General features: G+C 42.1%; 1 long non-coding RNA gene across 1 annotated transcript; it reads right to left on the minus strand.

Moving 5' to 3' along the window:
• Nucleotides 1-4,875: 4,875 nt before the first annotated feature.
• On the minus strand, nt 4,876-8,660 carry LOC143787713 (uncharacterized). Its single transcript, XR_013218443.1, has 3 exons — nt 8,509-8,660; nt 8,075-8,183; nt 4,876-5,015 (listed from the first exon to the last, which is right to left on the minus strand). It is a non-coding gene; the product is annotated as an uncharacterized LOC143787713 (long non-coding RNA).
• Nucleotides 8,661-27,274: the final 18,614 nt, after the last annotated feature.

The raw sequence follows: 27,274 nt of genomic DNA on the forward strand, positions 1-27,274 counted from the left end.
TTTTAAGGATGGAAGGCAATCAGTTTTTCACACAGGGCCCTGTAAATTTGGATTTCTTTTTCCCTTAATTATAAAGACTTTCATTTAAAAACTGCATTTTCTGCTTACTTGTGTTATCTTTGTGTAATATTTAAATTTGTTTGGCGATCTGAAACATTTAAGTGTGACAAACATGCAAAAGAATAGGAAATCAGGAAGGGGCAAACACTTTTTCACACATCTGTAGCACACATAGTATAATGTACACTATGTATATATAGTATAATGCACAACCCATAGTCCTCGACAGAATATAATGCAGCATTGATAGATTATAATGTAGTCCTATAAAGTATAATGCAGCTCCCATAGAGTATAATGCAGCCCCACATAGAGTATAATGAAGCCTCCTATAGAGTATAATTCGGCCCCATGTAGTATAATGTAGCCACCCTAGAGTATAATGTAGCCCCATTATAGTATAATGCATCGCTATATAGCATACAGTATAATGCACCCCATATAGTACAATGCAGCCTCATGTAGTATAATGCAGCTTCATTTAGTATAATACAGCCCCCCATAAAGTATAGTGCAGCCCCATAGAGTATAATACAGCCCTTTAGCGTATAATGCAGCCATATATTTTATAATGCACACCCTATTGAGTATAATGAAGCCCCCATTGTACTGCAGTATTATGGCCACTCTGTACTCACTGATATAAATAATTAATACAATACTCGCCTCACCTTGTTCCCCCACTTCTCCAGTCTCTGCAGCCCATCTCCTCAGAAGGTCCACTGTCGGCAGAGCATAGCACGCAATGAAGTGATGTCACCGCAACCCGCTGCATCAAACGCAGAGGGTGAATGATGGAAAATGGAATGTCACCTGACGCTCTCGCCTCCATCTTTGCTTTCAACTGTTACCGGCATCTATGATGCTGAATGCGCAATGTGGGGGAACCCAGAGCTGGGCCCCCTTAACTCACAGGCCCCATAGCAGCTGCGTAGTGTGCCACTATTAGGGGTCCTGGAGGAGTTGGGGGCCATAGGCAAATGCCCTGTTTGCTTGCCCTTAATGCCAGTCCTGCACCCATTTAACTCAATGGGCTCTTGACAAAAAAATAGAATAGGATGACATCTGGTTTTCACTGTCTAGCTGTTAGGAGACGTTTCATAGCCTAGCTGTTAGGAGATTTTTGGGTGAAAGGTGTTATCACAAGGCTATTATATATTCTCATTTAATTCTCATTCATATTTCACATGAAAACTAACCTTTTCCTTAGATTTCATAAATGTTGCTCACAAAAACAGCAAGACATGGCATTGTCTTACAGTAAACTGCTTCAAGGCTTAGAACCGACACATAGGCAGAAATTATTCACCCGTTTTTGCTAAGCAAGTATTTTTCTTGTTCTGTTTGGTCTTCTTTTGGTAGTGATGTGATACTTCCTCTTAGTTACGCAATAAATACCTCTGCCTCTGTTAGCAAGATACACATGTCTGACCAAGGCTCCTGTGTATTTCTTGTTTTTGATGCATCGTTCCCTAAAGGGTGTCTCCTTGTCAAAAGTTAAAAACAACAGCAAATACACAATATTTATAGTGCTCTCTTGGTCCCCTTCCGACACATGACCACACATGCGTTTTAGCCTCGGTTAGGGGCCTCTGTCCCAAATTCATTATTTTCAGTTGAAGAAAAAGTCCAGCATGTGTTACATCTTTACCCAGACCTGCTCCAGTGACATCTACCTCTGTGATATTCACCCTGCTTGCTTCACTGGTTATGAAAACTATGTCATTGCCAATATTGCGGGGTGGGGCAAACTCTGTCCAGTCAGGAATATTGCCCTGTCAAGCAGCATGGGTGTGTATGCTGTCCTGCAGCTCAGCAGGAGTAATCAGCTCCTTGATGTGTCTAATGGTGCAGCAGCACACCCTACTTAATGGCTAGGTGAGAGGCCTGTGACTGGAAGTCAGAGACCTCTCACCTAGCCAAATCAGTTCTCACGTCTCATCGTACTGATGAGGGGCAAACATCCCGAAACATGTGTCTACAAATGGAGTTTCTGGTTTGGCTTCTTATTTTAAGTCATATGGCAGGGCTCGTTAAAGGGTCAATATAGGCTTTTAGGATTGCTGCATCCAAAAAGTGGCACTAGAGTTCAAGTCATCTTCCCTTCTGAAGAGGCAATTCGCATACTACTGGGAGCCGCCCAGTATTGCTTGGTTCCTTCCTGGTTCACTAGTGCTACTCCTGATGCTCTTATCCTGATTCTCACCTGGCTTGTGACTATGACTTCATTTGTTCTGTAATTTCTCCTTACTTTGTTTTAACTGACCACCTTGTATCTGACCACTACTGTAACCCCTCTAATGATTTTGTCTGCAGATACCGATGTTGTCCCAGGTTCTCACCTAGCTTTAACAATCCTTGCCTCAGGCCCACGCATCCGGGGAACAGTTACTCCATGGATACAATACATGGTGCCCTGTTGTACCTACAGATCTTGACGCAGGACTCACAGCCCCAACGCACATTTCGTGTGATCTTCCTCAGGGGTCCATCAGAGGAAGTCCATGCAAAACGCGCATTGGGGCTGTGAGTCCTGCATCACACAGGGATCTAAATGAGTAAGAATAACTCCTGGATTGACTAGTCTCTAAACATGTGCTTTAAAGAGATTCTGTCACCTGAATTCGGTGGGCTATGTAAATGCCCTGTGTCCGGTCCGATGGGCTGTGTTTCCTCTTCTTTCGTTCACCCCTTCCTTTCCCACTGGCCACAATATTTTCTTGAATTTCAGTAGGTTTCCTCCATAGTTTACGCGTGCGCAAAGCAATCTTGCCTTGCGCACGCGCAGTATGCTTTGCCCAACTGCGGGCAAAGCCGAAAAGCATTAGTGCGCATGCACCAGCGCACTATGTTCCGGAAGTATTTCGCTGTGTTCCGGGACATAGTGCAGCAGCACATGCGCACTAATGCTTTTCAGCTTTGCCTGCAGTTGGGCAAAGCATACTGCGCGTGCGCAAGGCAAGATTGCTTTGCGCACGCGTAAACTACGGAGGAAACCTACTGAAATTCAAGAAAATATTGCGGCCAGCGGGAAAGGAAGGGGTGAATGAAAGAAGAGGAAACACCGCCCATCGGACCAGACACAGGGCATTTACATAGCCCGCCAAAATCAGGTGGCAGAGTCCCTTTAAGGGATTGTTTTAGTACTTAAACTTGCAGAAAGGAGAATCTCACTACAATTGCTAATAGTTTTGACACTTGTCCTATTCTGCAAGTTACTTGACCCCTTAATGGTTTACTTACACACATTATTCCCCCGATCTTGACACTATTGTGTGTTGACCCAAGACTCTTGTTACTGGAGTCCTTTATCATCAATCTATTGTATCTTTGTAGTGATATTTATCATTGCCTATGTCTAACAAATATATAATATGATGAAATAAAAAATTCTTGTACCTTTCACAGACAGACTATTTGACTCCATATTTCTCTGTATTCAATCTCTTATATAGGAGTGTTTTGTTGGCTAATTATTTAGGTCTATGTGGCTATTAGGCCTCTATTCACATTTTCTGTGATGATTTTGTTGTGATATGTCTGTTTCAATTGTTATAGTGTATGACTGCAAATTGTTTCTAGCATGTTGCCGTGGAACATTCTTGTATGTTCCTGCAAATTGATGCTAAAGACTAATTTTTATTGCTTCATTTCGAGCCATCAGAGTTCATTTACTGCTACAAATTATTACTTACTAGGACACAGACAGCCTTATAAATCAGACAGAAATTGTATCGCAATGCTCGGACTGGCCAGCCGTTCTCCCAATCCAGGTAGGACAGCTTCATATATTTCTATGAAACTGTCGCGCTCATGTCGGGAGAGCCGCCAGCCAGTCTGTGCATGGCGATCCGATCTTGGTCCAATTAACATGGCCATCTGACTGCACGATTATACTGTTTTTCAATAAGAAAACTTGCCATTTATTCCTTTTTTTTAATAAAAAGGTAGAGAAAAAATGAGCTGCCCAAAGATTGCATATTACCAATCCTTACAGAGGCAAGGTGAAGGCATTCGAGAGTGAACAAATGTGAAAATATAAAATTAAGGTGACCTTCTCTGGATTTTATATATCACTTTTTACTTCATGTAGAATCTGGCTTAGGCCACGTTCACACGTTCAGTATTTGGTCAGTATTTTATATCAGTATTTGTAAGCCAAAACCAGGAGTGGGCGAAAAATGCAGAAGTGGTGATGTGTTTCTGTTATACTTTTCATCCGATTGTTCCACTCCTGGCTTTGGCTTTCATAGGGTATGTGTCCACGTTCAGGATTGCATCAAGATTTGGTCAGGATTTTTCATCAGTATTTGTAAGCCAAAACCAGGAGTGGAACAATTAGAGGAAAAGTATAATAGAAACATATGCACTACTTCTGCATTTATCACCCACTCCTGGTTTTGGCTTACAAATACTGATGAAAAATCCTGACCAAATCCTGATGCAATCCTGAACGTGGACACATACCCATATAGTGACGTAAAATACTGATCAAATACTGAACGTGTGAACGTGGCCTTAGTGTTATAGTGGTATTGTTGGTAAATGCTCTTATATGATTGGCCTCACATTGAAGTATCTATATATCTAAATGCATAGATTGATTATTCTACCTTTATATAAATACAAATTATATCTTTGATCACACACAGAAACGAAATAGGGAAAAATAGGCACTTTCATTCCGTTGCATTGCAAAATGTCACTCTAAATTCTTTAGAGATTGTTTTTCAATTGTAAAACTCTTGAAATATCAACTTAATAAAAAAAAAAAAGAATATTGCTCCGATGTTGAGAAGCCATTTTCAGTATTTATTTGAGTTTTAGTGGTGGTGATGTAAACTTAATACATTTCTATTATTAGTCTTTCTTTAGTCTCCGGAGGAATGGGCATGTTCAGAATCGGCAAAGTGTCGAAAGCTGCAGTTACTCCGTACAGAAGGAAAGAGAGACCTCTGCAGGAAAAAGACATGAAATATCAGAGCACTTGGTCCAGCAAGCAAAATGATCAAGGCTTTAGACACGTTTAACATTACTTTAAACTTAGAAAACGGAGTGCTAAAAAAGCACAATTGTATAGACAAGTTAAATACAAGAATTCTGAAAAAAAGTTAAAAAAGAAATAAAACTGAGTTCAGAATTCCATAGCAGATTTTATAATATATTTTCTGTTAAAAAACAATTACTAATTTGATCATTTAAAATGGTCCAATGGGATAGGAAATTGAAACAAGTTACTTTCAAGGAGTAGAAGTGCAATTAAAATTTGTGTCCAGCTCGAAATAATAAAAGTGGCCTATATTAAATCATGTCTGTCGCATTGTAGTTTAAGATAATTAGTTCAGTGAAAATGAGAAAATTGTAATCTTTCCATTTGTAAAATTGTGAAACTTTGGAATGTAGTTATCAATTAAAAAAGGAGATGATGAAACTTTTTAAATACAACCCATGAAGTGACCAGTAAAAATGCAAAGAAAGTCTAAAATAACTCCAAAATGTTACAGGATACAAGAACATAATAATTACAGATGTATTAGAAGTTGAGTGGTCATTTAGAAAGCAGTAACAGATATATACTGTAATAACACAATGAAAGCACAATTTAATTTATACACACAATATTGTATTTTACAAGTCCATAAAACCCAAGAGCAGCAAAATGAAAATAGAATTCATAGTAAAAAAAAATGTTTTGAAGGAAATAATATATGCAATTTTACTAAAGCTTAAGATTTTCTTTTTTTTTATTGCTGAACAGTTATTGAGTTTTACAATTCCAAAAACTAACAAAATCTAAACACAAAAATGCAAGCAGAGAATCAAAACTTTCCAAAATACTTACACAACATTGACGCATGAGGAAGCCGAAAGATTTTCTTAAAAAATATAAATGTTATATGCTCCAAAACTTGTGCTGAGAAATAATTTACATCAATTCAATACATATTGAAAATGTTACAGTATTTTGGCAACTTAAGTATATAAATCAATAATGTATAATTATAGATCATATTATTAAATTATATTATACAGTATGTAAATATATTATTAATAGCAAATACAATATAATAAGACTGCACCATAATAAATAATAAGCAAAAAGCAGAAAAGGGAAATATAGATTGTGTATATAGTGTATATATACTGTATATATATATTTCTATGTACATAGTCATATACATATGTATATATGCTACAGATAAAATCAAAGTGCAATAGTGTCCAATTCTATTATGCATTGTTATATATATATATATACGGTATATATATATATATATATATATATATATATATATATATAACTTGAAAAAGGCTACATAGACAGAGAAGAAAAGTATTTGCTGTGGGTGAATAAAGGAATCTTTACACTTTTTTACTTACGGCATTTGGATTTGATGCCTCTCTTTGTGCATTGAAAGATATTATATATATATATATATATATATATATATATATATATATATATATATATATATATATATATACACATATATATACACTTGAGAAAGGTCCTCATATTTTGGGGGGATTTATTGGAGGACTGGTCTTCCCTAGGAGGCTTTGAATCCTATTATTAATTTAATGCTGGTGTTATATATATATATATATATATATATATATATATATATATATATATATATTATATATATAATATTAATATTTTACTATATATATCTATATATGTATATAGAAAAATAAATTGTGAGCAGCACTCCAATGGAAATAAAGTGGACTTTTGATACTGTATGTGCAATGTTGCAGCTCCTTATTCGAAACCTTTCTGAAGCAGTGTGTACATACATGTATTTATAAAGAATAAAAGATATATATGTACATTAGAATATATATATATATATATATACACACACACATATATATATATATACAATCCATATATTAGCAGTACAGCTAAAAACACTATGTTCTTAGGGTCTTAATTGTAATTGTATAATTTTTGTCTTTATTCACAAATAATAGCTATTAAGGATAAGAGAAATATAACGTAAAAAAATATTATAAATATACAGAAATGTAAGATTTTATAATAATTATTATATAATAATCTAAATTTAATGATACAAATATATTGTAAAACACATCCCACATAGAGAATGCTGACAATATTCCAAAGTACTAAAATATTGTGAAACGGAAAAAAAAACTTTCAATAAAACATCACACAAAGTGCAGGCAGCAAAAACTGGAAAACCTAATTTAGTCGTTATTGCCCGACCTATTCCGCTTTGAATGCGAAATGAAAACTCTATAAAAGGAAATTACTCTGAATGTTCTCACCCGTCACCAGCCTTAAGTCATTTTTGCAATATGACAAAATTGTCAGATAAAGTAATTGCTGTGAATCATTATTCCCAGACATTTAAGAAACGCAGCTCCTGGGATATGTTTATATGAATCTAACACAGAAGTATGAATTCAGATTAAAAAAAAAAAGAAAAAAATCTTTTTTTTTTTTTTTTTTCCCTGGTATCATAAAAGCCTGTGATGAATTTTGGAGCTGAGTAAATACAGTAAGCTCGTGGAAAAGCTTTTGCTCATGTTTGAAATAACATTGGTTCGGAGTTTGGCCGAGAGCTGCATGTTAAACCGGGGGCTATATCATTAATTATAATTATTATACTTTTTAAGAGCGGAGAAACGGGAGACAATCTTATAATGAACGTTGGATGAGTCCAATATGTTTACACAAATGCTGTGAATTGTGCTGTTTTCTAGCTACAAATCCATGTCAGATGTTAATGGAAATAGCATAATTTGTATGTCAGAAATGGCAGCCTTCCATGTAATGCTAACAAACGGGGCTTTTACCGCGTCAGATGGACTCAAGAAAGTCCAGAGATGAATATAATGTCTGCAAGATTAATGTGGGATGGTGCCAAGTGTCATTCCTTCTACCCGCGTGATTGGCCGACGCATAAAAAAAAACCTTTTATTAGACGCTATTTGTCAGCCGGGGACTGACGGTTTCACCACATTTAATCCTTATAGAAATTACCTCCTCAGTAATGGCATCCCCCTGTTTACAAGTCCTGGATTTATTAAGTGCTCCAACTTGGTGTTTGCTGTAAAAAGTAAATTGTGGCTTCACTTATTCACTTATTTGCCTAAATAAAGCGAACAGTGTGTTAGCAAATAATTAATAAATAATTATGTTTGGCAGAAGCGAGCATGATAATGTTATCTGTGTTTTGTGTTCCGACCGTCACGGTCAGGAGACGGTGGGGTTCGGTTTATAAATTCACCCCAGGAAATGAAAACAAACACGTTCTCCATATCATCAGCAAGGATGAACATGGAGCCTTGGAGTCAGACTCGCTACCATTTCAAGCCAGGAGTCATACAAAGCCATAATACGATGATCATTAAATGCGTTATCCTTAGCCCATAACTTCACAGACTTAAAAAATAACAAACTCAGCTTTTACTCACCCTCCCTAAGCACATCGACACCTCTCCGCCATGGACCCAGTCATCCTTGATTGGCTGCAGCATAATCGGCAAAATCCCTGAGCCTAGTGATTGCCAGCGAGGGTTACAAATAATGTAGATGCCACATCACTGCTGTAGTCGATCAACCAAGAATAGGGCATCTGTAACAGGTAGCACAGGTGCCAAAAAGGGTAAGCAAGTCTATGGACTTGAAAAAAATAAAATAAACAGCATAACCCTTGAACTTCAGAGGACCAGTGTAATGACGCTGCCTGGTGTAATAGAAATACAGCCTAGGGGGCGCTAGCGGGAGTGCAGGGAGAGGGAGGAATGAGGCACGCAGTGCACACAGGACCTGAACTAGGCTGGTCACGTGATCTCTGTAGGGACGATGGGTGCAGAGCTACCACGCGAGAACGGGGGTCTACAAGAAACTCAGGACACAGAGTACAAAGACAGAGACATGGTCAAAGCACAAGCTAAGGGTCGGGAGCCAGACGGGAGCAAGGTACCAAGGGGCAAAACAGCAGATTACTCAGAGACAAGCCAAGGGGTCAGAAAACCAGGACAGACAGAGAAGTACCAAGCAGAAAACAGGGGCAGTAGTTAGGGGACAAGTCGGGTCATAAACAGCAAGGCACACACGCACAGAGGCACAATGATTAAGGATGAATAACCTGGGTCAGCTACCTCAAACCGAGTAGATGGAAGTATAACCAACTCAGAACCAAGAAACCATCAGCATTGAATAGCTGCCCCAAAACCAAAGAGAGGCAGACTAAGTTAACCCCGACCTGACCAGGACGGAGCCAGAACCAGCCCATCCAGAGTCATGACAACCAGAGGAGCTTCAAATGGACCCAGTCTGCAACAGAATAATGGGCCTTTCAAGTTCAGAAGAAAACAACCTAATGTAGAACTTACTTTGAAGCCAATCAGGTTCTACTTGATCTAAATGTATTCACCAACAATTTTAGACCTCACTAACCCTTTCCCGACCTATGACGCATACGCTGCATCATGAAAGTCGGTGCCAATCTGACCTGTGACGCAGCATATGCGTCATGGTTGGATTGCGTCCCTGTGGGTCGGGTGACCGGGGTCACTGAAATGTCACCTGAACCACAGGTACGTGAGGACCTCTAGTTGACCCCGGGGGGGTGGCTTTGCCCCCCGTGGCCACGATCGCTCCAGTGACCTCTGATTCACCCCAACCAGCTCTGATTGGAGCTAGCATCCATGTGACGCTATCCCTCCAATAAGATGTGGAGGGGCAGAGTGAAACATGGCTGCCATCACTCCTGATGGCTCGGTGAATGTGAACACAATTTAAAAGTCATTAACCCCTTCCCGACCTATGACGCATATGCTGCATCATGAAAGTTGGTGCCAATCCAACCTCTGAAGCAGCATATGCGTCATGATTGGATTGCGTTCCTGCGGGTCGGGTGACTGGGGTCATTGAAATGTCACCTGACCTGCAGGTACGTGAGGACCTCTAGCTGACCCCAGGGGGGGTGGCTTTGCCCCACCATGGCCACAATCACCCCCTTGACCTCTGTTTCACCCCCCAGCTCTGATTGGACCTAGCGTCCATTTGACGCTATCCCTACAATCAGATGTGGAGGGGCAGAGTGAAACATGGCTGCCATCACTCTCCAGCTTCATCCCTTCTGTGGAAGCTGGAGCGTGAGGTTCCTGCCTGCTGCCACTGCCGCCGCCTGTTCACCATCCAGTACTCCCCTCTGCTGCCACCCGCTCCCCCGCCATCCGATCCCTCCCCCGCCCCGGTAATCACCCCCCTGCCCCAGTGATCACCCTTCCCTGCTTCTGCTGCTGCAGGCTCCTACATCACCTCAGCCCCCCCACTCCAGACAGCCCCTTCCTGCTCCTGGTGACCACCCCCCCTGCCCCAGTGATCACCCTGATCACCCCCTGATCACCGTCTGCACTCCTGATCACCCTCCCTGTTGCCGGTTCCATCTCCTCAGCCCCCCATGCCTGACAGCCCCCTGCCTTGGTGATCACTCCCCTGCCCCGTTGATTGCCCCCGTGCCCCTGGTGATCGCTCTCCTGCCCCGCTGATTGCCCCCGTGTCCCACTGAGCCCCAATGTGTGCCCAAACAGTGGTTCCCCCCACATATGGGTATCAGCGTACTCAGGACAAACTGGATAACAACTTTTGAGGTCCAATTTCTTCTGTTACCCTTGTGAAAATAAAAAATTGCGGGCTAAAATGTCATTTTTTGAGGAAAAAAATGATTTTTTATTTTCACGGCTCTGCGTTATAAACCTCTGTGAAGCACTTGGGGGTAAAAAGTGCTAACCACACATCTAGATAAGTTTAGGCACATCAGGGGCTCTGCAAACGTAACATGACGCCCTCAGACCATTCCATCAAAGTCTGCATTTCAAACCGTCACTACTTCCCTTCAGAGCCCCGATGTGTACCCAAACAGGGGTTCCCCCCCAGATATGGGGAACCAGCGTACTCAGGACGAACTGGACAACAACTTTTGGTGTCCAATTTCTCCTGTTATCCTTGTGAAAATAAAAATTGTAGGCTAAAAAATAATTTTTGAGGAAAAAAATGATTTTTTTATTTTCACGGCTCTTGGGGGTTTAAAGTGCTCACCACACCTCTAGATAAGTTCCTTGGGGGGTCTAGTTCCCAAAATGGGGTCACTTGTGGGGGAGCTCCAATGTTTAGGCACACAGGGGCTCTCCAAACGCTACATGGTGTCCGCTAACGATTGGATTTAATTTTCCATTCAAAAAGTCAAATGGCGCTCCTTCCCTTCTGAGCTCTGCTGTGCGCCCAAACAGTGGTTTACCCCCACATATGAGGTATCGGTGTACTCAGGAGAAATTGCCCAACAAATTTTATGATCCATTTTATCCTGTTGCCCATGTGAAAATGAAAACAATTGAGGATAAAAGAAAATTTTGGTGAAAAAAAGTACTTTTTCATTTTTACGGATCAATTTGTGAAGCACTTAGGTGTTCTAAGTGCTCACTATGCCTTTAGATACGTTCCTTTGGGGTCTAGTTTCCAAAATGACTTGTGGTGGAGCTCCAATGTTTAGGCACACAGGGGCTCTCCAAACGAGACATGGTGTCCGCTAACTGTTAGACCTAATTTTTCATTCAAAAAGTCAAATGGTGCTCCTTCCCTTCCGAGCCCTGCCGTGCGCCGTGGTTCTCCCCCACATATGGGGTATCAGCGTACTCAGGACAAATTGGAAAACAACTTTTGGGGTCCACTTTCTCCTTTTACCCTTGAGAAAATAAAAAAATTGTTGCTAAAAATCATTTTTGTGACTAAAAAGTTAAATGTTCATTTTTTCCTTCCATGTTGCTTCTACTGCTGTGAAACACCTGAAGGGTTAATAAACTTCTTGAATGTGGTTTTGAGCACCTTGAGAGGTGCAGTATTTAGAATGGTGTCACTTTGGGGTATTTTCAGCCATATAGACCCTCAAACTGACTTCAAATGTGAGGTTGTCCCTAAAAAAAATGGTTTTGTAAATTTTGTTAACTGTGTAGAAAAGCAAAATGAGCAATTGTAAGTGCACAGTGCTATACAGTATAACATGATGATTGCAATATATTAAGTGGATAAAAGCTTTAATGGGAGGAGGAGGAGTGCTTCTTTAACTTCTTCATGCTCCATGAGATATATATATATATATATATATATATATATATATATATATATATATATATATATATATGCATCATGCAGCGAGTCTGGGTGCATGTATCGGGCTCAGGGCCTGCTGGCCACACGCCACGTGGAGCAGGTGCCGGCTGTGTTATACAGCTGGCATCTGCCTCTAAAAGCAAAGATCGGATCTTGCGGATTGGAGCCTGTTAACCCTCGAAATGCAGCTGTTACTCACTGGCAATGACATTTAAGGCGTATTATGCCTGAATGTCGTTTAGGTGACTATCAGCCCCCCAGAAACAAGATCTGGGAGTACCGATGGGTTTCCATAGCAGCCAAGGACCTGATGACAACTCTTGCCAGTAACATACTGGTACTTCGGTAAATAAGGTAAAGAAATCCAGTTCACCCAGTGTAGCCCCAATCCAGTCTGGAGCATGGAAGGCGTCTCTGCCAAAGCGCAACAGAAATTAAGAAATAAAGGATACTCCTGCTTCACGAATGTAAAACCTTCATTTATTGGTAAGTATATAAAATCACGATAACATCCAAAGAATACTTCATATTAGAAGCATTGACGCGCCTCTGGTGCGTAAAGCACCTTTAAACCATAATTAAAGGGGCCTTACACACCTGAAATGTGTTGGTGTTTCTAATACGAAGTATTCTATGGATGTTATAGTGATTTTATATACTTACCAATAAATAAAGATTTTACATCCTTGAAGCTGAATTATTTCTCATTTCTTCATTGTTCTGGTAAATCCATAATTTGTCCTTTATACTGCCATACTGTAGTACTGCTATAGACTGAGCAAGCAATCAAATGACGACAGGTTCAAGTCTCTTATGAGGGCTAAAAATATAGTGTAAAATAAAAAAAATCTGAAAATATAAAAAAAAATTTGAATCACCGCACTTTTCTCCATTAAAAGTAAATAAATGTAAAAAAGTAAACAATAAGCTTATTTGGTATCGCCGTATTCGTAAAAGTCCGATCTATCAAATTCTGATATTATTTAACCCATAGAGTGAACGGCAAAGAAAAAACAATCAAATCAGCAAAAAAAAACCACATGAAACCACAAAAAATGGAAATTAGCTGCATCCCTTCATTGTCTATGGGTCTAATGGATATAGCCAAGTAGAACACTCAGGACCATAAGCAGTAAATGGAGCAAGTGAGGGATGTGGATTCCCTTTCTCATGATCATTGGAGATCATTAGATCAATGTTAAAGCATTTGCTCAAAGTGTTGCATACCTTTCATCAATCCTTATTGACTTACGGGCTTAAAAAAGGGAAAATATTTGAATTATTATTTTTATTATTTTATTTACTTTTAAAACTTTTTATTTTTATTATGCATTTTTAATTTGGATTCTGCATATAAAAGCCATGCGTGGGTAACTTGGGATCCTAAACTGACAGTCAAAACAACAGATTTCAACTAGATTATTGATATTTTTTTTCTTAAGTTAAAAAGAAAAGTCATTTTTACTACCATCATATACTATTAATATAGATATTACCCATTCAGTTATGTTTTATGTGTATCTTTGTCGTCATCTCCACCCATCTAACATATCGTCCGTAGGTTTACAAGGCAGGAAGCTCCGCTCATGGAGTAGTCAATTGCCGACAGCCGGAATCACAACACTTATCTGGAAAGATAAGAGACCGCTCTACGTTATCCCTCCCAATCCATCACCTCCAACCTCCCTGCCTACAAATATATTATCCTGACTGCTGGCGTGTAAACAACACTGAGTTACCGGCCATTATGGCCACTTCTATGGATAGAGAATTACTCCTTTTCCTAAACTCATTTGTCGTTTTAAGAACTTTGCCATTGCTAACATGGTGTGTAATACAAGGACATGACAGATTATTTTCTACACAACTCTAAGGACATCAATTATTTTAATGAAGACTTACTATTTGAATAGCATAGCTCTGGTTCTCTATTTGCTTCTTCTGAATTAGATGGTTGGTTTATGTTCTTGATCATGTTCCATATAAGATCAAGTTCCTGTATTTTATTTTATGACGATAAAACCCAAGACAAAAATAAAATTTACATATACCCTGTTGTAAGTAAATAAGTAAAGGCAATAGTGCATATAAATAAATTGGGTACTAAGTAAGCACAGTTTTTGATAATAAAAAAAAGCATAATACCCTAAAGTCATCCCACCAGCGTCAAGGTGACCCAAATTCAGGATGGTCCTAACCTCGCTGAGCAGGAACGGGTCCCGAACATGGACAGACAGAAAGTGGGAAGCAATTTAAATGTAATGTACAGCTCACAGGAAGGGAAGCCACAGCCTAAAATTAAACAAAAAAAATGAGTTGGTATGCATGGAAAATAGGCGCATGTTCACGCTGGCCATCAAACAGGCAAAACTCAAGACAGGAACAAAATGAAGAAATACAATTAAGACTTGTGTGTCGAAACGCATCAACATTCTTTTCCTCAACTATCATGAATTTTTTATGGATTTAAAATAAACTCTGATATTTGATGTCATCAGCTTCTGGCAAATTTTGAAGATTTTCGCTTGCCTTGATCAACGAGTTTCTGATGGACTTCGGCAATTGTTTGGAGCTGCGGCAGTGGCGTTGTTATCTTGGTGAGTGGAGAGGAAAAAAAAACCTTTTTGGCGTTTACTAAGTACCCAATTTATTTATATGCACCATTACTTTTGCTTATTTACTTACAACAGGCTATTTGTTCGTTTTGTTTCTGTCTTGGGTTTTGTCTGTTTGTTGGCCAGTGTGAACATGCTCCTATTTTGCATGCATACTTATACTCCAGTTATTATTTTTGTTTATTTTAAGACGATATGGAAATAAATAATCCAGAATAAAGTTGGTTTTTCAAGTGTGAGGAGAAACCAAAAAAATCCAGTGGAACTTCAACTAGACACAGGGAGAACACACAAACTCCATTAAGATGTTAACCTTGGTGGGATTCAAACCCAGGACCCCAGCACAGTATGTCAATAATTCTAGCCACTATGACATAGTGCTGTCCATATTGATTGATTAAAGGGGTTCTCCACTACTCAGACAACTTCTCATTTTCTTTGTTTCCCCCTTGTAAAATAATACAAGCGGAGCGGTGCCATCTTGTGAGTGTAGTTTCTGATTGGCCGGCAGTCAGAAGCTTCGTCACAAGTTCTTAATGCAAGTTTATGAGAGCCAGAACAAGGCTCTCATAGACTTACATTGATTATTTACCTCTGGCTCGCTTCATGAAATACTGGAGCAGCCGGCAGGTAACAAACTGCAGGAGATGGACTGGAGCGGCGGGAAAACAGATGAAAACGCCAGAAGGGGAGGATTGGGCAGGGGATTTGAATTTTAAGCACCACTCCAGCAGTGAAATAGAAAAAAAATGCTGGGGTAGTGCTTTAAGCACTGCCTAAGGCTCCATTCACACGTCTCAGTGATTCATGTACAGGGAAAACCAGTACCGGTGTGATCCATGGTCTGTGTCTGTGTGCCATCCATGTGTCTGTATCCTTGTGCTACTCGTGTATATGGATACACCTAAATAAAATGGGAATGGTTGGTGATATCAACTTCCTGTTTGTGGCAAAATAGTATATGGGAGGGGGAAAACTTTTCAAGATGGGTGCTGATCATGGCGGTCATTTTGAAGTCGGACATTTTGGATCCAACTTTATTTTTTCCAGTGGGAAGAGGGTCATGTGACACATCAAACTTATTGATAATTTCACATGAAAAACAATGGTGTGCTTGGTTTTAACGTAACTTAATTCTTTCATGAGTTATTTACATATTTCTCTTTGTTTAGGGCCATTGACATGTCGCAGAGGTTAACACGTGAGGAGCGGATAGAAACTGTTTTGATGTCTGGTGAACGCAGTACCCAGGTCATTGCGGCAGGTTTCAATGCAAGTCACCCTACGCAAGAAAACTGTCACCATTCCCATGTTATTTAGGTGTATCCATATAAATAGCCCACCCAAAAAGTTTGCCTCATCACTGAACATAATGTTCTGCGTAAACTGAGGGTCCTGTTCCAATTTTTGTTTTGCCCATTTTGAAAATTCAGAACACCGATCTGGCATCAGTCAAACATCCTTTCGGTGGATATTAGCTACTCACAAATGGCACCCTTACAAAATCCAGCTGCTGCAGCTTCTCGACGAGGATGACCCTGATTGGCACGATGAATTTGCAGAATGGGCAAAACAAAAATTGGAACAGGACCCTCAGCTTATACAGAACATTATGTTCAGTGATGAGGCAAACTTTTTTGGGTGGGCCATTTATTTGGATACACCTAAATAACATGGGAATAGTGACAATTTTCTTGCGCAGGGTGTCTTACATTGAAATCTGGGGCAATGACCCAGGTACTGCGCTCACCAGACATCAGCACAATTTCTATCCGCTCCTCAATTGTTAACCTCTGTGACATGTCAATGGCGCTAAACAAAGAGAAACTTGTAAATAACTAATGAAAGAATAAAGTTACAGTAAAACCAAGCACACCATTGTTTTTCTTGTGAAATTCTCAATAAGTTTGATGTGTCAGATGATCCTCTTCCCATTGGAAAAAATAAAGTTGGATGCAAAATGGCTTACTTCAAAATGGCCGCCATGGTCACCACCCATCTTGAAAAGTTTTCCCCCTCCCATATACTAATGTGCCACAAACAGGAAGTTGATATCACCAACCATTCCCATTTGATTTAGGTGTATCCATATACATGGCCCACCCTGTATAACATGCTGCATGATGGCATATTAAGGTATATACTCCACTGGGTATCTTCCTTCCACAAAAATTATTTTTATTGGCACCAGTGTATACACAGGAAAATTAGCAAAGTTTCGGCCATGCAGGGCCTTTGTCAATCCAAGAAAAAAATTGCTAATTTTCATGTGTGTAGACTGATGTCATAAAATTAATTTTTGTGGAAGAAAGATACACAGTGCTTGGATTTTTGGAGTACGTGCAATTTTTACAACCTAGTGAAGGGGATGTACCAAGTCTGCATGAGACACAGAGTGGTGCATAGAATACACCTTGTTTTAAGGCATATTAGGGTATGTTCACATTGAGGTTTTTAAAAAGTTTTGAACAGAAAATCTCAAAGCTTCTTAAAAACTTGGAGATTTCACTCTGTTTCTGTCTGATCTAAAACGTACCAAAAAAGTCAGTGTCATGATTCAGGATGGGGTTTTGTCTTTATCCCATCCTGGTCAGACAGGGGTTAATTCTATCTGCCTCTCTCTGAGGTGAGGGCGGCTATTTAGTTGCCATATGACTGAGGTCTGGTGTTGGTGATAGTTTCCGGTCCCTCGGCCTGAGCAGCTGACCTAGGTTACTCTGTTACTAATCGTGTTTCTCTGTGTGCATGCCCACTATTGTGTGTATGTCCCGACTTGCTCCCTGACCTGTGTTTCCATCCTTTGTTTTGGTATCGTTTAGCTTGCTTCAGTTTTCTGACCTCCTGGCTTGTTTCTGACTACCCCTTTGGCTTCCCCCCCTTGGTACCGTGCTCCCATCTGGTTCTTACCTGTTGGCTTGCTTCAGACCACGTGTTTGCTTAGACCTCTGGTGCTACGTTTGACCGCTTGTTGCTGGCTTGGCTAGTTTGATGATTCTGCTGCCACCTGGTGGTAGCCCTGCTGCTGCATTGCAGGTCTGCCCTATGAGTGTGCAGTCTTTCCTCCACTCTATTGCCATCTGGTGGAGCTTGCACAGACCTGCATTACAGCTGCATGAGAGTCAGTATGTAAATACCCTTTGCTTAGTAATGCAAGAAACACCAGTACTTTCTCAAGGACTCGACCAGCCCAAAGGTGCACCAAATTTATTACAGTTGCACATTTTGCAAAATAAATCTGGTGCATCTCGCTTGGCATATTAGACAAATTTCTACTTCTTGTGTCGCCTCTTGTTTGCTTATTTGGCAACAATATTTTGGCCCATATTGGTAGATTTTAAACCATGCCTCTTTGTCTTGAAGTCTTTCCCTCTTTTCTATTTAAAGGGCTATTCTTTTTACTATGATAATAATACTATCAGGCAGGTAGTTGTTAACTACCTGCCAATTCTTCTAGGCACCAGCACAAAGCACACAGTTACTGACCACTCCTGCTAGCAATTCAGTGTCGACAGAGCAGCTCTTCCTCTTCTAGGCTGCTCTATCAACAGGGCGTGAATGCCGAGATCATTCTGATTGACAATCAGCTCCCCACAGTTAAGCAGCAGGGAGTCAGCGGTCAATCAGCATGACATCGGCAGTCACGCCTAGTCAACAAAGTAGAGCAGAAGAGGAGCCACTGCTCTGTCGATGTGATGTCAGCAGAAGCTGCTGAATCGCTGGCAGGAGCAGTCTGTGTCAGCAGAGATCGGCGCTGGACACAACAGGCAGGTAGGTACTGTAGCAACTACATCTTTTAGTTTCATGCCCATAGCAAAAAAAATCCTGGACAAACCCTTTAATGCCCTCCTTTTTAGCGTCTGTTTATTAGGGCACAAAATATACAATAAATTATCTAAACACATGATAAATCCGCTGCAATTTTTTTGGAACAAATGTTTTTATTAGTCATTCAAATTATTGCTGCAAATTATTATCCTGATATTGTTGTCAGGAAATGTAACGAGGGAAATAACAATAATCTGTATAAAGAATAATTAATTCTAGTGAGAGTTTGGGATGAAGCCACAAAGATTCCAGATGTTCTAATCTAAACAGAGACTTTAATCAGAATTTAGTAGCTATTGAACAGCCATTTATGAGACAGATCTGAAAAATCAGCCCCCACAAATGGTGCATTAAATTTAGCATAAAAATGACCTCAGACTGTACATCCTGTCCAATCATTTCCCATATGAAACTGGACAAATCAGCCATGAAGTTAAAATTGGAATTATTTAATAGAAATGAATTAGAGGAAACAAATGCTAAAAATATAACTTTCTCTAATCATTTTCAACCTTCCCAAATCGAAATGGAAAAAATAACTTTTTTTTAATTTAAAGGGGTTACCCTGTTATTGCAGAGATAAAATAATAAACGTATCTTTTACTCACCCTGCCAGGGTCCAGCGATGCCGCTCTTCTGTTGCTCAAGTCTTTGTTGATTAGCTGCAGCAGTGACGTCACTTCCATTGCGCTCAGTCTTAGGCCTTAGGTTGGGTTGCTCTGCTGAGCCAAGTGATTGGCTGCATCGGTCACAAGCACTAAACATGTGACATCACCACTGCAGACAATCAACGAAGACTGAAACAGAAGCAGAAATTAATTGCTGAACCCAGAGAGGGTGAGCAAGAGTTGTACATTATTTTTTCAGTCTGTGTGTCAATGAGCTACAAAATAAACCGAGACATGACAACCCCATTAAAAAAATCTGTCACCCTCTGTGACACTTTTCAGCTATTACTATGGGCATGCAGGTAATAGAAATATTAATGTAGTCTTACCTCTATAGTTGCTGTCTAGATGTGGAGAAATGTAGACTTTCATTATGTTAATAATTTCTTCCAGGCTTCAGGGCCTGGGTACCTGGAACAAATCCCTGCCTCCGCTCTTCATTATACTATCACCCTTCTCCCATGAACGTCACACTGACGTATAATCAAGAGAGGAGGCAGGTATTTCTTCCAGGCACCCACGCCCTGCAGCCTGGAAGAAATCATTAACATAATTAAATTAAAGTCTACTTCTCCACATCTAGACAAGCAACTATGAGGCATTCTAAAGCCTATAAAGACATAAGTATTTGCCCCCCTTTCATTATGTGGTAATGTGCCTCTTCCTGGTATATATGTCCCCCATCCTGTGCCTCTTCCTGGTATATGTCCCCCATCCTGGTATATTTGTCCCTAATCCTGGTATATATGACCCCATTCTTGGTATATACAATAAGTATTTGATACATTGCCGATTTTGCACGTTTTCCCGCCTACAAAGGATGGAGAGGTCTGTAATTTTTATCGTAGGTGCACTTCAACTGTGAGAGACAGAACCTTACAAAAAAATCCAGAAAATCACATTGTATGATCTTTACATAAATAATTGGCATTTTATTGCATAAAATTAGTGTTTGATACAAAAGAAAAACAGAACTTAATATTTGGTACAGAAACCTTTGTTGTCAATTACAGAGGTCAGATGTTTCCTGTAATTCTTGACCAAGTTTGCACACACAACAGCAGGGATTTTGGTCTACTGCTCCATACAGATCTTCCTCTGATCTTTCAGGTTTTGGGGCTGTTGCTGGGCAACATTGAATTTCAGCTTCCACCTAAGATTTAAACTATTGGCTCCAGGTCTGGACACTGGCTAGGCCACTCCAGGACCTTGAAATGCTTCTTATGGAGCCACTCCTTAGTTGCCCTGGCTGTGTGTTTCGTGTCATTGTCATGCTGGAAGAACCAACCATGACTCATCTTCAATGCTCTTACTGAGCGAAGGAGGTTGTCGGCCAAAATCTCGTTATACATGACCCCATCCTACCTTAAAATGGTGCAGTCGTATCCCCTTTGCAGAAAAGCACCCCCCAAAGTATGAGTTTCACCCACAATGCTTCATGGATATGACGGTGTTCTTGGAATTGTACTCATCCTTCTTCTTCCTCCAAACACAGCGAGTGGAGTTGATACTAAAAAGTTCTATATTGGTCTCATCTGACCACATAAGCTTCCTGCATGCCACCTCTGAATCATCCAGATGGTAATTTGCAAATTTCAAATGGGCCTGGACATGTGCTGGCATGAGCAGGGGGACCTTGTGTGCCCTGAAGGATTTTAGTCCATCACAGCATATCATAGAATCATAGAATGTTAGAGTGTTATGGAAATATTAGGGTTGGATAAATATATCCCTGTGTGTGCTGTGGCCGCTCCCAATTAGACTGAGTATTTTGAGCGCTCATCAAGAATGGACTGTACACAACTGTGACAGAACAACATTCCATCAATACTGAATTTTATTGTACATACATAGTTTTATATTTTCACATAGAAAGGAGTGGTTAGGGGTTGTCAGGGGTGGTCAGTTAATTATCACATTGTCTAGCTCCTCTGTCATTGGTTATCTAAACATATATGGAATATTGTGATTAATGCTCATATGACTGCCGATCAAGCAACTAAACTCGAGTTCTCTGTCTAGGACGAAGATGACATTTGATCAGCAGTCACCAAACATCTGACACTCTTCTGCTTTTAGGGGTGGAAAACCCCATATGATCTGTCTGGGTTATATTAGTTCAGTTTGTGTCAGCCATTTTAAACCATTTAGTATAATGTATATATTAGCTGTGAGCATATAAGTATATATTTGATTATAGAGGAGTATACATGCAAGTGAGATCTACATGATATATATATTTCTATCACAAGCCCCCCTTAGATATCACTTGCCCTAATCCTAGCCTCCTGTCCCAAAGCGCTGCAACTCTTTTGTGCTGTTGGCGAACTGACACAAGCCTAACGCCTGTGCCCCACTCCATACAGACTTTTCGCAAATGGGCGGTCAGGAGATCTGTCCCTAACGGGGGTTCGTTGCAATCAGTCTCTTAGTCAATAGCATGTGTAGTGAGCGATGTGTAGTCTTTATCAGGTAGGTCATCTGTTCAGTCAGGCAGGGCATCCACGACATCATTCTGGCTTGGGTGTCATCTTCTGGTAGGGGAGCTTTCTTGCCATGCGATGAGTGGATCCAAGTGGGTCTTCCATCCAGTTTCACAGAGTTTGGTGTCATCAGCAGCACTTGAGCAGGATCATCAAATCTGGGATCGAGTGGTGTTCTCCTTACAAGCTTTTTCACCAACACCCAGTCTCCTGGCTTCTAGGAGTGCATACCGGACACTGAATCTGGATCTGGCAATGAAGAAAAAAACTCGAGAATGGATGTTAGCAAGTTTCTTGGAGATTTCAATTACATAAGCAGACAAAGTATCACATTACATAGTCAGCTGCTGAGGGAAAAGATACCCCTAACCTGGGACTAGACACAAACAAAATTTCATATGGTGACAGCTTTTCTGGGCCTCTGGGAGTGTGCCTAACACTGAGTAGTGTGATTGGGAGTGTGTAGGCCCAAGTCTGACCCTACTGCTGACTAGATCTCTCATGTGAGGTTTGCTGTGAATGCGGGTCCCTGGTCACTCTCTATCACTTCTGGGACCCCATAGCTGCATATCTCGTCTCTGAGAGTAGCTTCTTTGCTGACTGGTTCTTCACTGGGAAAGCTTCTGGCTGTCATCTTGAGAACATGTCCACGGCCACAAGGGCATATTCGAATTCTCCACTTGGCGGCATCTGGATGTGGTCTATCTGGATCCTTTGGAAGGGGGTACAGTGGTCTGGCAAGTTGATGTGTGGGAACTTTCTTCATTCTTCCAGGGTTGCATTTGCCACAGGTCAGACAGCTGTTTATGAACTTGGCTGTTAGGGTGGAGATTTCTGGAGCGAACCAGTAAGCACCAATCGGATCATTCATCTGTGTCTTTAATCTGTGCGTGGGCCCATGTGCCCACTGGACCACCATAGGGTACATGCTTCGGGGTAAACAGGGTTTGTAGTCCATTTAGTATACCCTTCCTTCTTCATGTGTTGCTCACTTCTGCATCCAGCATTCCTTCTTGTCCTTTGGGGCTTGCTCTTGCAACTTTTTTGAGCAGATCCCAGGATGTCATCTTGTCAGGTTTCCTGTCTTCAGCCGTCCTGTAGTAGCCGTCCGGCTCTACGACCTCTTCCACTTGTCCATATTGTCTTTCCTTGACTGTTTCTTTGGCTGCCATATCTGCCATGTTGTTGCCTCGTGCCCCTACTGTGTTCAGTTTTCCATGCGCTTTGACTTTTAGCATTGTCACCACTTTTGGAAGTTGAAGTGTGTTCAGCAGGTCCTTAATGGCTCCATTGATGCTTCACGGTTGTTCCGCTTGCTGTGAGGAAGTCCCTTGCAGCCCAGATGGGTCCGAAGTCGTGTGCTATGCCATGCAAGTACCTTGAATCGGTAAACATTTTCTCAGTCTTGTCTTCTGCCATCTGGTAGGCCTTCATCAGCGCTATCAGTTCTGCTTCCTGGGCTGACAGACTGGGCGGCAGACTTCTGGACCACAGGACCTCTTGATTGCTGGTCGCTGCACCTCCCGTGTGGAATCTTCCTTCATCATCTGCAAATCTGGTGCCATCCACATAGAAGATCAACTCTGGGTTGGTCAGTGGCTCTTCTGCCACCTTGGGTAGTCCTGCTGTTTCCTGTTGCATGATGCTGAAGCAATCATGGACATCCGTCCGGAGCAAATTCAGATCCCTGCAGAAGGTATCATGCAGATTTTGATCAGACTTTTTATCTGAGGATCCGTATCTGTATCCCCCCTTGGGAGTGGGAGTAGAGTGGGCGGATTGAGGACTGTGCATTTGGAGATGGTGACATTGTTGGGCAGGAGTAGAGAGCACTGGAGGCGAAGATGCCTGGCGGTGGAGAGATGTTTTAGCTGGGTTTGGTTGAGGATTGCTGAGATGTCATGCAGAGCCAGGATTTCCAATGGTTTTTCCACTGATGTCAGTAGTCCTGTCCAGGAGGGCGTGTGCTGCAACTGCTGCTCTCATGCGGGAGGAAGAGGCTTCCCTTGCAACTGGATCCAGGCAAGCTGAAAAGTAGTCCGAAAGTCTCTGCTTTCCCCCCTGAGGCTGTGTCAGGACTCCAGTAGCAAGGCCTTCTCTTCTCATCAAGTAGAGACGGAATGGCTTCTTGTAGTCAGATAGGCCTAGTGCTGGCGCTGAGACTACAGAGCCTTTTAACTTCTTGAACGAACTGAAGGCCACATCTGTCTGGAGGAACGGGGTCACACTGACGTATTCACACAGAGGCTGCATTAGGACGGAAGCATCAGGGGTCCAGGCTCTGCAATATGAAACTAGACCAAGGAGGGCCTGTAGCACCTTTGGAGTTGTCGGAGGGACCATCTTCTCCACTGTGGTCTTCCAGTCATCTGTCAGGTGTTTCGCCTGGTGAGCAATACAGTGTCTCTGGAACGTAACTTGCTTCAGACACCACTGGACTTTGTTCTTTGAGATCTTGCAATGCTGCTCCGCCAGGTAGAGTAGGAGATACAAGGAATGGGCTTTACACGTGTCAAAGTCAACTGCACAAAGGAGTAGATTGTCCATGTATTGTAGCAGGGTTACTTCTGCTTGTTCTGTGACTCAGTTGGTGAGAACTGTGGACATTGCTTTGGTGAACTGTGAAGGGCTGTTCTGGGCCCACTGTGGCATCACTGTCCATGTGTGGTGTCCCCCCTGGTGCATTATGGCAAACAGGAACTGGTCTTCCGGATGAGGGGGAACACTGAAGAAAACATTAGCCAGGTTGTTCACTGTGAACACTTTTGCTGTGGCAGGCACATTCGAGAGCAGAGTGTGCGGATTCGGCATAATTGCAGTTTCAAACACTGTGGTGTCATTCACAGCTCTCAGGTTATATACCATTCTGAACTTGGCTGGCTCTCCTTTTACAGTCTTTTTCTTGACGGGGAAAAGCGGGGTATTGCAAGGCGATTTGCGAGGAACAATGATTCCTATTTCCAGGTAGACCTTCAGTTGGTCAGAGGCAGCTTGACTCTAGGCCTGGCCTGGGCCTTACGAGGGTACGGGGTACATGGCTTGAGTGACACCCGTACTGGGGCAACTTGAGGTTTTCTCACGTGCTGGGGTCCCTTAGACCATAGACTTTCTGGTACTATGTCCAGTACCTCCTTGAGTAGGCCTCATTGGTTGGTTAATGTTCTTGTAGGGCCGCCAGCATGACTCTTCTTGGGTCAGGGATGAAGAAAGTGTCACTGTCCCATCTTCCTGGAACACTGTGGTTGCCTTCAGCTTCTGCAGTAGGTTCGCTCCCAGCAGGTTGAGTGGCAGGTCCTTTACACCACAAACTGGGACAGGATAGAGTGTCCTGGCTGAGTGCACACGCTCAGTGGCTTTGTAAGCTGAGAATGTCTGACTTGACCATCAATGCCCATGCGAGACACAGAGGATTCTGATAGGCAGGTGGGATGAGCGAGTTCCACAGGTGTCATCACACTTCTGGCTGCACCACTTTGGATCTGACAACGCCATCCACTTTTAAAGGTAATTTGAGGTACTGGTCTTGCAGATGAAGTTTTACATGTCAGGAGCGTAGTGTCTTGCGGACCTGGCTTGCTTGCCTCTGTCCTATGGACGGGGTACTTCACTGCTTTCTGCACTTCCTCCTTGACCTGTTTCTCTGGACCAACTCTTGGGTTGCATGGGTCCAGTCTCTTCGGGGGCGTGAGTGCTTTGCACTGGTTCTGGAAATAGCCAAACTTGCCACAGATGTAACACTTGACACTTTTTCTGTCTTTGTAGGGTGGTTGGGCTTCCAGGTCAGTGGTCACCATGAGAGGGGCTGTCTTCTGCACTCCTGGTTGTGACTCAATCCCTTGATGGGTACTGCAGCGGCTGCGGGGTCCGGCCTGCTGATTGATGCTGCGGTGGTAAGATGGGGCCTGCAGGTGCATTCGTGACGAGGCCCGGGGGTGCCATGAGACCGACGGCTGCATCCAACCCAAGGTCTTGGGGCATTACAGGGGCTGCGGCTGCATCTGCCATCACTTCTTCCCCCTGCTCCGACATAGCTTCTCCCCTTTGCTAACCTTATTGAGGTCGGTGTCTCCTCTCTGGAGTCTGCAGCGGTTCTTCCGGTGTGTCGATCGGCACTTTGCAGCGTCTTCACCTCTGGCTCCCCTTCCAGCGTTCTCAGCAGCACGGCACCCGTTTCCTTCTTCGCGCTCTTTGTGGTGCTATAATGGCGGCAGTTTTGGTGACAATCGGCAATAAACAGTCTCCTAGGCGCACATAAAACATTTTTTTTCTGGGTCAGTCCACTGCTATTGACCTGTTCCTAGGCCTAGCCACTATCAGTGGTTTCCTGATTGGCTGTCTCAGTCCATGCCCAAAGGCCTGTGTATCTGGTCATGAATGGTGAAGCCCAAGTCTTGGAATACTTGCATTACTCTGCAATGAAACTTCTTTACAGACTCTGTCTTATCTTGGCTCATGTCATGTAAGCTGAGGGCCTGTCCGGCCAGCCTGCCTTTGGCCCACTCTCTGAGCTGTTCAATTAGCTGTGGCCCTGACTTCCAAGCGTGTACATCTAATTCTGCTGGAAATTTGAATTGTTCCTTTATGATTGGCCAGAGTACATCACCTGCTTCTATTTTCATTCATGGCCCAGAGATCATTCCAGCTGGCTGCATATGTTTGCTGCTTCTGCTACATTCTTCGGTAAAATGGCATAGGATGCATCCCTGGGTCTGGACTATTGTCACCTGACTTGAAGTGCAGTGCACATAGTGTAATGGTGGTGCTTCTGTCTGCCCCTGCATTCTTGGTGCCTGTGGGTTTCTTTTCTAGTACTAGACAGCATGTATGATGTTCCCTCTTCATCTTCATCAGAGGAATAGTTGTGACAGCTTGTACTGGGGTCGTACACTGACTGATTTTGAACTTAGAAGTTGCTTTTTTTTTGTGTGAGGATGTCTCCCCCCTTGCTGAAGCTGTGATGGATTAGGCTTATAGTTTCATGTTGGTGTGAATGTGGATGTAGGCAGCTCTGACCGGTGCTGAAGCTGTACATTATCAATACATGGTGATATCAAAGTTCATGTAAAACCTTAAGGGTTACAATATTGTTGACTGTGAAATGAGGTAACGGAGGATCTGTCAGTGAGCTCCTTCTGATATCACTCCTCCCCCCTCTGCACCCAGGGCTGAGCTGCCTGCTGCCTGATGTGTCTGGGGCTGCCCACTGTAGGGGGGGCTTTCACCTTCTTTCCCCGATATCACAAATGGCAATGGCTGGACTGTGCCAGGGCCATAGAGGGAAACATTGTGCTGTAAGCACCATATTGTTTGAATTGGGCGTTGGCCCAGCCGGCAACAAGGAGGAAAAAAGAGGAAGAAGAAGAAGGAGGGGTTGAGGAGTGAGACAAAGGAATAGTAGGAGGGGAGAGAGAATGTGGAGAGAGAGAGAAGAAAGGTGTGGTGGGGGAGTGGATAAGGAGGGAGGAGAAGATG

Source organism: Ranitomeya variabilis, chromosome 8 (genome assembly GCF_051348905.1).
Source record: "Ranitomeya variabilis isolate aRanVar5 chromosome 8, aRanVar5.hap1, whole genome shotgun sequence".
NCBI classification, from domain to species: domain Eukaryota; kingdom Metazoa; phylum Chordata; class Amphibia; order Anura; family Dendrobatidae; genus Ranitomeya; species Ranitomeya variabilis.